This window comes from Artemia franciscana, unplaced genomic scaffold (assembly GCF_032884065.1).
Source record: "Artemia franciscana unplaced genomic scaffold, ASM3288406v1 Scaffold_2392, whole genome shotgun sequence".
In the NCBI taxonomy this organism is placed as follows: Eukaryota; Metazoa; Arthropoda; class Branchiopoda; order Anostraca; family Artemiidae; genus Artemia; species Artemia franciscana.
In genome coordinates this window covers 4,232-16,841 of record NW_027063285.1, presented here as the reverse complement: position 1 = coordinate 16,841, position 12,610 = coordinate 4,232, and positions in this window count along the sequence as shown.

The window sequence follows — 12,610 nt, the reverse complement described above, 5'->3', positions numbered from 1 at the left end:
GCACATAGTCTATCATGTTTTCAGTTACTCTACCGGGGGATCTCCGGGTGACCTTACGGCGGTGTCTGTGTTTAAAAGCGGTGTTAGTTATATACAGGTTATTTTCTCTACAGAAACTAATTAGTCTTCCACCTCTTCCGTTCAGTCGGCCTTTACTGTGCGGTACCATTACATCTCTCAGATCAATCTGATCGTTGCCCGTGATAGCGTCGGAGTCGCCCATGACGATGAGAATATCTTTGTTTGGCGTTTGGTCGGTGACACTTTGAAGTTAAAAGTAGAACTGATCGCATTCTTCCTTGCTTCGAGCAGAATGAGGAGTATATACCTGGATGATGGTAAGGTTTGACACGGATCCCTTTTGTCTAATGGTTGCTATCCTTTTCTGATGCAGGCGTGAATGAGATTAGCGCCTTTTTTGTAGTTAGTAAGAGAATGAATCCAACACCCTGTCTGTGAGTACCATCGGTGCGTCCCGAGAGTAGGAGGGTGGTTCCAGAGATAGTTTCTTCACCGGTTCGGGGTAGGTGTGTCTCAGATAGCCTGACTAAATCCCACATGTATCGGTTTAGTTCTCTCTCAGTAGTAGTAAATCCTTTTTTCCTGGTTTGGCTAAAGTCTGGGTGTTAAGTGTTCCTTTGTTGAGTACTGTTTTAATAGAGATGAGTCGCAGGGTATCCTCATCCCGTCCGGGCGTCGTCATAGGTCTGTTATAATAGTCGATTTCCTTGTTCGTGGAGGCAGGTTCAATATTATGGTCGCCGGCTTCCCCGTACTCAGTAGCATGTTCAAAATTACTTCCATTCGCTATCGTCATAATCATTGCATCGCTATATTATTCGGTTTCCCCCGGACGTGGTAGTATTTTTGCTTTGACTCACAGAGCCCATAATTCATTGAAAAAAAGGTTTCAAGGCTGGTTAGGAGATGGCGGTAAGCCACTCCTCTCCCTCAACTTACAGAGGCTGTTGTTCGTCGATAAATCAGCTGCCTTTTTGCAGTTGTCTTCCTGAAGAGGATCCTCCCACGATGATAATCTGCCATACCATACAATTTTACCCATTCTTGGAAAAACGTTTGAAGCTGACAGGACATATCCACATGCCGGTGGGCCCAACTCAGTCTACATCAGAGGGGTCTTCTTCCTCCTCCACTTGAATTTATATCCCCAAGGCGAGGGTATCCCGGTTATATCCTAAGACCCCCAGGGGCTGGGTTTCCCTTGGTCCGCGCCTCTATCACCATTGGAGGTACCCTGCATATCTGCAAGTCTTTCCCCTATCCGACACCTGGGGACACGCTGAGTGGCCTAGGGTGGACATTCTGAATACCAGTAGGTACTCAGAATGTCTGGTCAATGTCTGTGTCTATATCTATGCCTATATCTGTGTTTTTGTCGTTGTTTTTGTCTATTTCTATCTGGCAAATTACACTAGAAAATTACTGTCTAATTTACAATTTCATTACAAGTGCATTGAGCCTAATTTAATGTTTAAATGTTTTTTCGATTTTTTTTTTACTATTAAGTTTTCTTTTTTTTTGAAGCACCAGGTAAGGATTATTTTTTATTTTTTATAATTTGTGATATCAATGAGTTACTTTTGCTTTGGTTTTAATGTTGATTTATTTTCAATTGTCTTAGAATTTGAAGAAACATTCCCAGATTTTAGTGAAGATATTTTATCAACCAAAGATGAAGATATTTCTTTGGTGGTTTCTCCTGCCGTATCTGAGCATCTTAATGGTAATGTTAAGTCTTCTGAGTTCCCATCAAATATTCTGGAAAATGAAAGTGAGTTTTCTGACGGCTCAATTTTTTTTTTTTATTATTGTGTTCAAAAACCCATATGACTTATCTAAAAAACGTAATGGAAAATAGTAAACATTTCTTACGTCCACTTTGAAATTGTACAGCAATGGTTCCATGTTGGAAATGTCATGGCGGAGAAGTTTATGATAAGGGCAGCAAGGGCATAAAAAATGAAGCCTTTTTTGTCTTCTCTCGCTCCATCGTAAGTCTGTTCACTCCTAAAAGCTCTGATTTTGAACGATTATTATTTTGTTGTCATTTAACTATTAAAATAGTTTTGATCTTATAAGTTATTTTCTTAATGAAAATCGTGATGAATGAACTGAATGAACGTGATTAATGAACACTGAATCGTGGAGCGAAAAATGCAAAAAAATGTCCTTTTTACACTGAAAGCAGAACCAAAAACATGTATCGCCCATTTGAAGTGCATCGATTTAGTCACATTGGGGCTGTACTCCTCTTTTCTATTGTCGCTATTAAGTAAGAAAAATGATGTTTTTCAAATCAAAAGAAAAAAAGAATTAATATGATTTTCCAATAGTCAACTAAATGGGTAAATACAACAAAACAGGATGGTTTGTTAGATCTTCTTAAAAATACTCCCCTGTATGTAAGTCAGTTGATATTTATTTCAAGATTAGAATCTTGAATAATTTTGACAGTTAACGTATTAATGCATAGCTTAGATTTTTAGCCTTTTCATTTATGTATTTATTTCTTCAAAGAGTTATATTCATATGTGAATCCGACAACAACCGCATCTCAGCTGTCAAACCGTAGCAAATTGTAGCCTTTTATTCAAAAATAAAGCGTTTTGAGCTAAAGAAAAATAAGATACTAGAAACCTAGACAGGGAACGTTAATCTTAAGAATCAAAACTGTCAGATACAAAAGCAATAAATCTGTCCATTAGACTCACTGCTAAGGCTCCTAATTGGTGAACTTTCACATCATGTCATGATTTCTTGGTTTATTGTAAGCTCAATAATCGTCATTAATTGTTAGATTAAATAGAAAAAACTAGTTTTTTTAAATGAAAGTAAGGAGCAACATTAAAACTTAAACGAACAGAAATTACTCTATATATGAAAGGGGCTTTTCCTCCTCAACGCCCCGCTCTTTACGCTAAAGTTTGACTCTTTCTCTTACCTCTACTTTTTAAAACAGTAAGAAACTTTAGCGTAAAGAGCTGGGCGTTGAGGAGGAAAAGCCCCTTTCATATATGGAGTAATTTCTGTTCGTTTTAAGTTTTAATGTTGCTCCTTACTTTCATTTAAAAAAAACTAGTTTTTTTTTCTGTTTAATTTCTAGACGTTTTTCAATTAATGCATGTTTGATCTTGGCTCTCCGCACATAAATAATAAAAAAAATTGCATATTAATTAATTGCAATTATCAGGAGACTTTGAGAAAAAGGAGTGAAGGAGGAGGCCCAGTTCCCCTCCAATCTTTTGATTACTTAAAAAGGCTAGTAGACCTTTTAATTTTTTACAAACGTTTTCATTAGTAAAAATTATACGTAACTTACAAATTAACTTACGTAACGAACTTCTATATTCGTATGTTTTATTGCGTATATGAGGGGGTTCAACCCTCGTCGATACCTCGCTCTTTACACTAAAGCTTAAATGTCCCAATTCCTTAAGATTGACCTCTGAATCACAAAGGCCGTAGAATAAATAATAGAAATTACTAAATATACTTTAGCGTAAAGAGTGAGTTATAACGAGGAGGTAAATCCCTCATATGCGTAATAATTCTTGTTCCTTTTAAGTTTTAATGCTGCTCCTTACTTTCAGTAGAAAAAACTTTTCATGTTTATTTTTTCATTGTTTGTTCAAATGATGCAAGAAAATCCCGCGCCCCTTCATTGAAGTTCTCTTCCCCCATGAAAAGTTCCTCCAAGGAAATATCCTCCCATGTAACCCCCCCTCAACTCTCCCCCCTAAACCAGAAAATCCCCCTGAAAACGTCTGTAGCGCTTCGCGCCACTCCAACGCCTAGTTGGTGGGGGCTTCACGGGGGCTTCGCCCCCCCAAGCCCACGTGCGCGCATAAGTCGTTATGCGTCATATTAGTTACGCGCCTGCGAATATACAATATTTTTCGCTGTTCAATTGTCTGTGCATATAAATAGATTGTTAGGTTTACCGACTCCTGAACATGCAACATAGATTTGTCCATGGAAAAAAAAAATCCGTATTCAGATCTATACCTCATTATTCTAATGATTGCCCTTGAGCTTTGTTGATGGTGATTGCTAATCGAACATTCCCTGCGTACCCTTCGTCATTTATATATCCCCCCTGTGCCCCCCATCATCCAAGTTGCAGTTGTGTCCCTGTGCCCCGGTCGTCATTTCTGTCCCTGTGTCCCAGACTGTAATTTCTCTTTGAGTGTCCCGGTCGTCATTTATATTCCCTGTGTCCCGGTCGTCATTTGTGTCCCGGTGTTCGGTCGTCATTTGTGTCCTGGTGTCCCGGTCTGTAATTTCTCTTTGAGTGTCCCGGTCTTCATTTATATTCCCTCTGTCCCGGTCGTCATTTGTGTCCCGGTGTCCCGGTCTGTAGTGTCATCTTATAATGACGTCTTATACAAAGCCTTATATACTTACTAGCTGTTGGGGTGGCGCTTCGCGCCACCCCAACACCTAGCTGGTGGGGGCGCTTCGCGCCCCCCCCCCCCCGTGCGCGTAAGTCGCTACGCGCCATATTAGTTACGCGCTATTGTAGTTGTGTCCCTGTGTCCCACCTGTGAATATAGATAGATATATATATATATATATTTTTAACTACGTAAAACTTGCGAATATACTACATTCTTGGCTGTCCCATTGTCTGTGCATATAAATAGATTGTCAGATTTACCGACTCTTGAACATGCAACATATAATTGTCCATGGGAAAAACAATCTGTATTCAGATCTATACCTCATTATTCTAATGATTGCCCTTGAGCTTTGTTGATGGTGATTGCTGATCGAACATTCCCTGTGTCCCCGTCGTCATTTTTATATCCCCCTGTGCCCCCCGGCGTCCCCGGTGTTGTTGTTTCCCTGTGTCCCGGTGTCCCAGTCTGTAATTTCTCTTTGAGCGTCCAGGCCGTCATTTATATTCCCTGTGTCCCGGTTGTCATTTGTGTCCCGGTGCTTTGTTGATGGTGATTGCTAATCGAACATTCCTTGTGTCCCGGTCGCTTTCTCTTCGAGTGTCCCGGTCGTCATTTATATTCCCTATGTCCCGGTTGTCATTTGCGTCCCGGTGTCCCGGTCTGTAATTTTGTCAGTCGACAAACATGACGTCAGTCGACACACAAACATGACGTCACTCGACACACAGACACACAGACAACTTATTTATATATATATATATATATATATATATATATATATATATATATATATATATATATATATATATATATATATATATATATATATATATATATATATATATATATATATATATATATATATATATATATATATATTTAACTACGTAAAACTTGCGAATATACAACATTCTTTGCTGTCCTATTGTCTGTCCATATAAATAGATTGTCAGGTTTACCAACTCTTGAACATGCAACATAATAATTGTCCATGGGAAAACAATCCGTATTCATATCTATACCGCATTTTTCTAACGATTGCCCTTGAGCTTTGTTGATGGTGATTGCTAATCGAACATTCCCTGTTTCCCCATCGTCATTTATATATCCCCTTGTGCCCCCGGCGTCTACGTTGTAGTTGTGTCCCTGTGTCCTGGTCGTCATTTATATTCCCTGTGTCCCGGTCGTCATTTGTGTCCCGGTATCCCAGTCTGTAATTTCTCTTTGAGTGTCCCGGTCGTCATTTATATTCCCTCTGTCCCGGTCGTCATTTGTGTCCCGGTGTCCCGGTCTGTAATTTCTCTTTGAGTGTCCCGGTCGTCATTTATATTCCCTGTGTCCCGGTCGTCATTTGTGTCCTGGTGTCCCGGTGTCATCTTATAATGACGTCATATACAAAACTTTATATACTTATAGTGACGTCAAATGCAAACCCACAAACAAACAAACCTACATGTATACAACTTATATATATATATATATATATATATATATATATATATATATATATATATATATATATATATATATACATATATATATATATATATATATATATATATATATATATATATATATATATATATATATATATATATATATATATATATATATATATATATATATATATATATATATATATATATATATATATATATATATATATATATACTAGCTGTTGGAGTGGTGCTTCGCGCCACCCCAACACCTAGTTGGTGGGGGCGCTTCGCGCCCCCCCCCCCAAGCCCCCCCGCGCGCGTAAGTCGTTACGCGCCATATTAGTTACGCGCCATTGTAGTTGTGTCCCTATGTCCCACCTGTGAATATAGATATATATATATATATATATATATATATATATATATATATATATATATACTAGCTGTTGGGGTGGCGCTTCGCGCCACCCCAACACCTAGTTGGTGGGGGCGCTTCGCGCCCCCCCCCCAAGCCCCCCCGCGCGCGTAAGTCGTTACGCGCCATAATAGTTACGCGCCATTGTAGTTGTGTCCCTATGTCCCACCTGTGAATATAGATACAGATATATATAATATATATATATATATATATATATATATATATATATATATATATATATATATATATATATATATATATATATATATATATATATATATATATATATATATATATATATATATATATGGTTTTAACTACGTAAAACTTGCGAATATACAACATTCTTTGCTGTCCCATTGTCTTTGCATATAAATAGATTGTCAGGTTTACCGACTCTTGAACATGCAACATATAATGGTCCATGGGAAAACAATCTGTATTCAGATCTATACCTCATGATTCTAATGATTGCCCTTGAGCTTTGTTGATGGTGATTGCTAATCGACCATTCCCTGTCCCGGTGTCCCGGTCGTCATTTATATCCCCCTGTTTCCCCCGGTGTCCCCGTTGTAGTTGTGTCCCTGTGTCCCGGTCGTCATTTATATTCCCTGTGTCCCGGTCGTCATTTGTATCCCGGTGTCCCGGTCTGTATATACATTCGTTTTTTAGTTTTGTTTTTCTCCTTTATTTTTTTCCTTTTTTTTTCTTTTTTAGCTTATTTAGATTTTTAGATTTTTTAGTTTTTTTATTAGTTTTTAGTTTTTTTTTCTTTTTAGTTTTTTTGTCCCGGTCGTCATTTATATCCCCCTGTTTCCCCCGGTGTCCCCGTTGTAGTTGTGTCCCTGTGTCCCGGTCGTCATTTATATTCCCTGTGTCCCGGTCGTCATTTGTATCCCGGTGTACCGGTCTGTATATACATTCGTTTTTTAGTTTTGTTTTTCTCCTTTATTTTTTTCCTTTTTTTTTTCTTTTTTAGTTTATTTAGATTTTTAGATTTTTTAGTTTTTTTTATTAGTTTTTAGTTTTTTTTTCTTTTTAGTTTTTTTGTAGTTTTTACCTTCTTTTTAGTTTTGTTAGTTTTTTTTTTTTACTTATGTCCTGGTCGTCATTTATACTCCCTGTGTCCCGGTGCTTTGTTGATTGCTAATCGAACATTCCTTTTGTCCTGGTCGCTTTCTCTTTGAGTGTCGTCATTTATTTTTTTTCTTTTTTAGTTCTTTTAGTTTTTACCTTTTTTAGTTTTTTTTAGTTTTTTAGATGAAAATTTTTTTTAGTTTTTTCCTTTTTTTCTTTTTAGTTTTTTATTGGTTTTTACCTTTATTTTAGCTTATTTTTCAGTTTTTTCCTTTTTTTTAGTTTTTTTTTTATTTTTTATTTTTTTTAGTTTTTTACCTTTTTTTAGTTTTTTTAGTTTTTTTAGTTTTTTTAGTTTTTTAGCTTTTTTACTTTTTTTATTAGTTTTTAGTTTTTTTGTAGTTTTTGCCTTTTTTTAGTTTTTTCAGTTTTTTTTTAGTTTTTTATTGGTTTTTACCTTTATTTTAGCTTATTTTTCAGTTTTTTAGTTTTTTTTAGTTTTTTTTAGTTTTTAGTTTTTTTAGTTTTTTACCTTTTTTTAGTTTTTTTAGTTTTTTTAGTTTTTTAGCTTTTTTATTTTTTTTATTAGTTTTTAGTTTTTTTTTGTAGTTTTTGCCTTTTTTTTAGTTTTTTTAGTTTTTTAGCTTTTTTATTAGTTTTTAGTTTTTTTTGTAGTTTTTGCCTTTTTTTAGTTTTTTTAGTTTTTTAGCTTTTTTATTTTTTTTATTAGTTTTTAGTTTTTTTTGTAGTTTTTGCCTTTTTTTAGTTTTTTCAGTTTTGACGTCACCTGATCCAGTTTTTTCAGGTGACGTCACCTGATCCACGATCCACAGATCCACAGACAACTTATTTTTATATATATAGATAGTTTTTTTTTTTTTACTTATGTCCTGGTCGTCATTTATACTCCCTGTGTCCCGGTGCTTTGTTGATTGCTAATCGAACATTCCTTTTGTCCTGGTCGCTTTCTCTTTGAGTGTCGTCATTTATTTTTTTCTTTTTTAGTTCTTTTAGTTTTTACCTTTTTTAGTTTTTTTTAGTTTTTTAGATGAACATTTTTTTTAGTTTTTTCCTTTTTTTCTTTTTAGTTTTTTATTGGTTTTTACCTTTATTTTAGCTTATTTTTCAGTTTTTTCCTTTTTTTTAGTTTTTTTTTATTTTTTATTTTTTTTAGTGTTTTACCTTTTTTTAGTTTTTTTAGTTTTTTAGTTTTTTAGCTTTTTTACTTTTTTTTATTAGTTTTTAGTTTTTTTTGTAGTTTTTGCCTTTTTTAGTTTTTTCAGTTTTTTTTTTAGTTTTTTATTGGTTTTTACCTTTATTTTAGCTTATTTTTCAGTTTTTTCCTTTTTTTAGTTTTTTTTAGTTTTTAGTTTTTTTTAGTTTTTTACCTTTTTTTAGTTTTTTAGTTTTTTTAGTTTTTTAGCTTTTTTATTTTTTTTATTAGTTTTTAGTTTTTTTTGTAGTTGTTGCGTTTTTTTAGTTTTTTTAGTTTTTTAGCTTTTTTATTAGTTTTTAGTTTTTTTTGTAGTTTTTGCCTTTTTTTAGTTTTTTTAGTTTTTTAGCTTTTTTATTTTTTTTATTAGTTTTTAGTTTTTTTTGTAGTTTTTGCCTTTTTTTAGTTTTTTCAGTTTTGACGTCACCTGATCCAGTTTTTTCAGGTGACGTCACCTGATCCATCCACAGATCAACACACAGACAACTTATTTTTATATATATAGACTAGCTGTTGGGGTGGCGCTTCGCGCCACCCCAACACCTAGTTGGTGGGGCGCTTCGCGCCCCCCCAAGCCCCCCCGCGCGCGTAAGTCGTTACGCGCCATATTAGTTACGCGCCATTGTAGTTGTGTCCCTGTGTCCCACCTGTGAATATAGATAGATTTATATATGTGTTTCAAACTACGTAAAAATTGCGAATATACAACATTCTTGGCTTTCCCATTGTCTGTCCATATACAAAGCCGTATGTACTAATAATGACGTCATATGCAAACGCTCTTTTTACAAACAAACAAACATGCATACACACAACTCGTTTTTATATAGATAGATAGATAGATAGATACAATACAAATTAACTACGTAAAACTTGTGAATATACAACAGTCTTCGCTGTCCCATTGTCTGTGCGTATAAATAGATTGTCAGGTTTACCGACCCTCAAAGATGCAACATACAATTGTACATTGGTAAAGCAATCTGTATTAAGATCTATACCGCATTTTTCTAGTGATTGCCCTTGAGCTTTGTTGATGGTGGTTGCAAATGCTAATCGAATTGGGAATTGCAATCTTTTAAATTGAAAAAGCAGATCCGTTGGAATCATGGGAATGCGAGGAATAAGAAAAGCCTCACCCTCATAAGGCCCTGTCAAGATTGTGGCATCTATTAGGTTTTCCATTTTTTTTTTTTTACGGCAAGTCGCGTGCCATTGCAAAGCTTTGGTGGGTTGATATTTCTTAAAAGTATTATTGGTACGCCTATTTTTAGTTGTAGCAGGTGTGGTGGACACCCTGAAGGATCTATGGAATTTAAAAATTCAGATGGATAATTAACCGCTTCATTTGGTTCCGAAATACAAATTAACTGCGTAAAACTTGCGAATATACAACATTCTTCGCTGTCCAATTCTCGCTGCATATAAATAGATTGTCAGGTTTACCGACCCTCGAACATGCAACGTACAATTGTCCATGGGAAAAACAATCAGTATTAAGATCAATACCACATTTTTCTAATGATTGACCTTGAGCTTTGTTAATGGTGATTGCAAATGCTAATCGAATTGGGAATTGCAATATTTTAAATTGAAAAGGCAGATCTGTTGGAATCATGGGAATGCGAGGAATAAGAACAGCCTCACCCTCAAAAGGCCCTGTCAGGATTGTGGCCTCTATTAGGTTTTCCATTGTTTTTTTTACGGCAAGTCGAGTGCCATTGCAAAGCTTTGGTGGGTTTATGTTACGTAACAATATTATTGGTACGCCTATTTTTAGTTGTAGCACGTGTGGTGGAAACCCTGAAAGATCTATGGAATTTAAAAATTCAGATGGATAATTAACCGCTTCATTTGGTTCCAAAACTGTGTCGACTGACTTGTAAAGGACTGCCTGGTCTTGAATCTTGGTCAAAACAATATTGTTGATTTCGTGGACGTCTATATTTTTGGGTGCGAGAATCGCTCTTTCACTTAGCCATTTATTATTTTTATAATTTTTTAGAATATTCGGAAATATATTTTCAATCAATTCATTTTTGGACGTCACTAAATTACAGAAATCAGCAGGTAGTTGTATACGTCCTGAAATTGAGTCTACTGGGAGCTTTCCGTTTCCCATTGCTAGCAATTGATCTGAAAATGTTTGACCAGAGTCATCGTTTTGCAATCGGACACGCATATTTGTAGTTAATTTTAATGTTTTTACGTGTGCCCATAAATTAGAATTTTTCAGGCAAGCATTCATTTCGTCTGCAGGAGTTGATCTAGGTATTATAGGTAATGTTTGCCTGAAATCTCCTGCAAGCAATATTAATGTGCTGCCAAAGGGTTTCGAATTCCCTCTTAAATCTTTCAAGCATTGATCCAGAGCCTCGAGCGATTTTTTGTGTGCCATTGTGCACTCATCCCAAATAATAAGTTTGCATTGCTGCAATACTTTACCCATCCCAGATGATTTGGAAATATTGCACGTGGGAGTTTCTGTAGAATGCAAGTTCAGAGGCAATTTCAAAGCGGAATGAGCAGTTCTTCCACCAGGCAGCAATGTTGCGGCTATTCCGGACGACGCAATTGCCAACGCTATATCATTTTTAGATCGAATTGATGCCAGAATCAGTTTTATCACAAACGTTTTACCAGTACCTCCTGGCGCATCCAAAAAGAAAATTTCTCCAACGTTGTTATCGACACAATGCATTATCGTATCATAAATGTCTTTTTGTTCCGACGTTAACTTGGAAATGTTATTTTGTACATACGACAATAGATCACTCGTACTGTAACTTTGTTCACGATCCAATTCTACACATGTCGAAACAGCAGCGATACGGTTAGGTGAAGGCATTCCCAAACCCTGAAGAGGTTTGTTTGCCATACTTATGCAAATATCTTCTATAACAACTAAAGTGTAGTTATAAATTTCTGGTGTAAAATCAAAAGTCATGTCTGACGTCTCTAACTGTTTTCGATGAAGTATATCTTCGGACATTTTTGACTTATATTTTTCCCATAAATCTGTAGGAGCTGATGGAGAGCAAGTTGTTAAAATGATGCCAAACAATGCACGAATTTGACTTGGGGTTGACGTTTCGCACGCGTCATTGATGCAGTTATCCCAGTGTTGGTCATTCTCCAATAAATTCAGAGCTTGGCATGCACTACGGTAAGTGTCATGTATAGTACCATTTACAGTCCTCAAATACTCAAAGGATGTCGGACCGGGTACATTCACCAAAAGCAGGCGTAGAAAGAAGCATTCATGTTGATTGGGGTGAACGGTGTAGAGTCTTCCTATCGTGGTATCTTTGAAGATGGTAGGTTGGCCGTCGACTGACTTACCCTGTTTTCGACGTTCAAATACTTTATTTTTAGTATTCCACGTGTAATACGAAGGCACTTCAGTATACAGCAGTTTTTTCGCAAAAGAATCATTTTTGCAAAGCGAAAAAAAAGCTGTTAATGTTGTATCCGGTGGATTCAGGACTCTTTGTTGCACGTTGGTTTCCGTGAAATAAACACGTTGACCATTCTGTAAATGTACCGCTAAGTGAACAACAGCTGGACTACGTTCATGTATCGGAAATGAAAGAATTCGCCAAACAGCTTCATTACTGCTTATGTATCTTCCAGCCTGATATTCTACGATTTCATCGAAATCTTTGATTTCGGACTGCAAGCCAAAAACTGCCATGTCACTGCCTTTGTTGACGTATTTACATATATATTTTATTGCCTTTACGGAGTTACAGTATTCAACGTTTATATGTGCATTAAATGTTTTAGATAATAAAGGGGAATATGGAACAACCCACTGGTTATCTACTTCGATGGTGGTACCGTTACGCTTCTTTATTATTTGCTGTTTTACCGCCATCTTCAGTAGATCTTCTTCTATATTGTGGGTAACCATCATTGCCAGTAATTGTTTTGGGTACTAAAAGTCGAGGATATTGCTTTGTGCACTTCCTTTGGCCATGCATGGTGAATTTTCGTTCAGTGCACCGCAAGGTCCATGTATCATATTTTTTACAATAATATC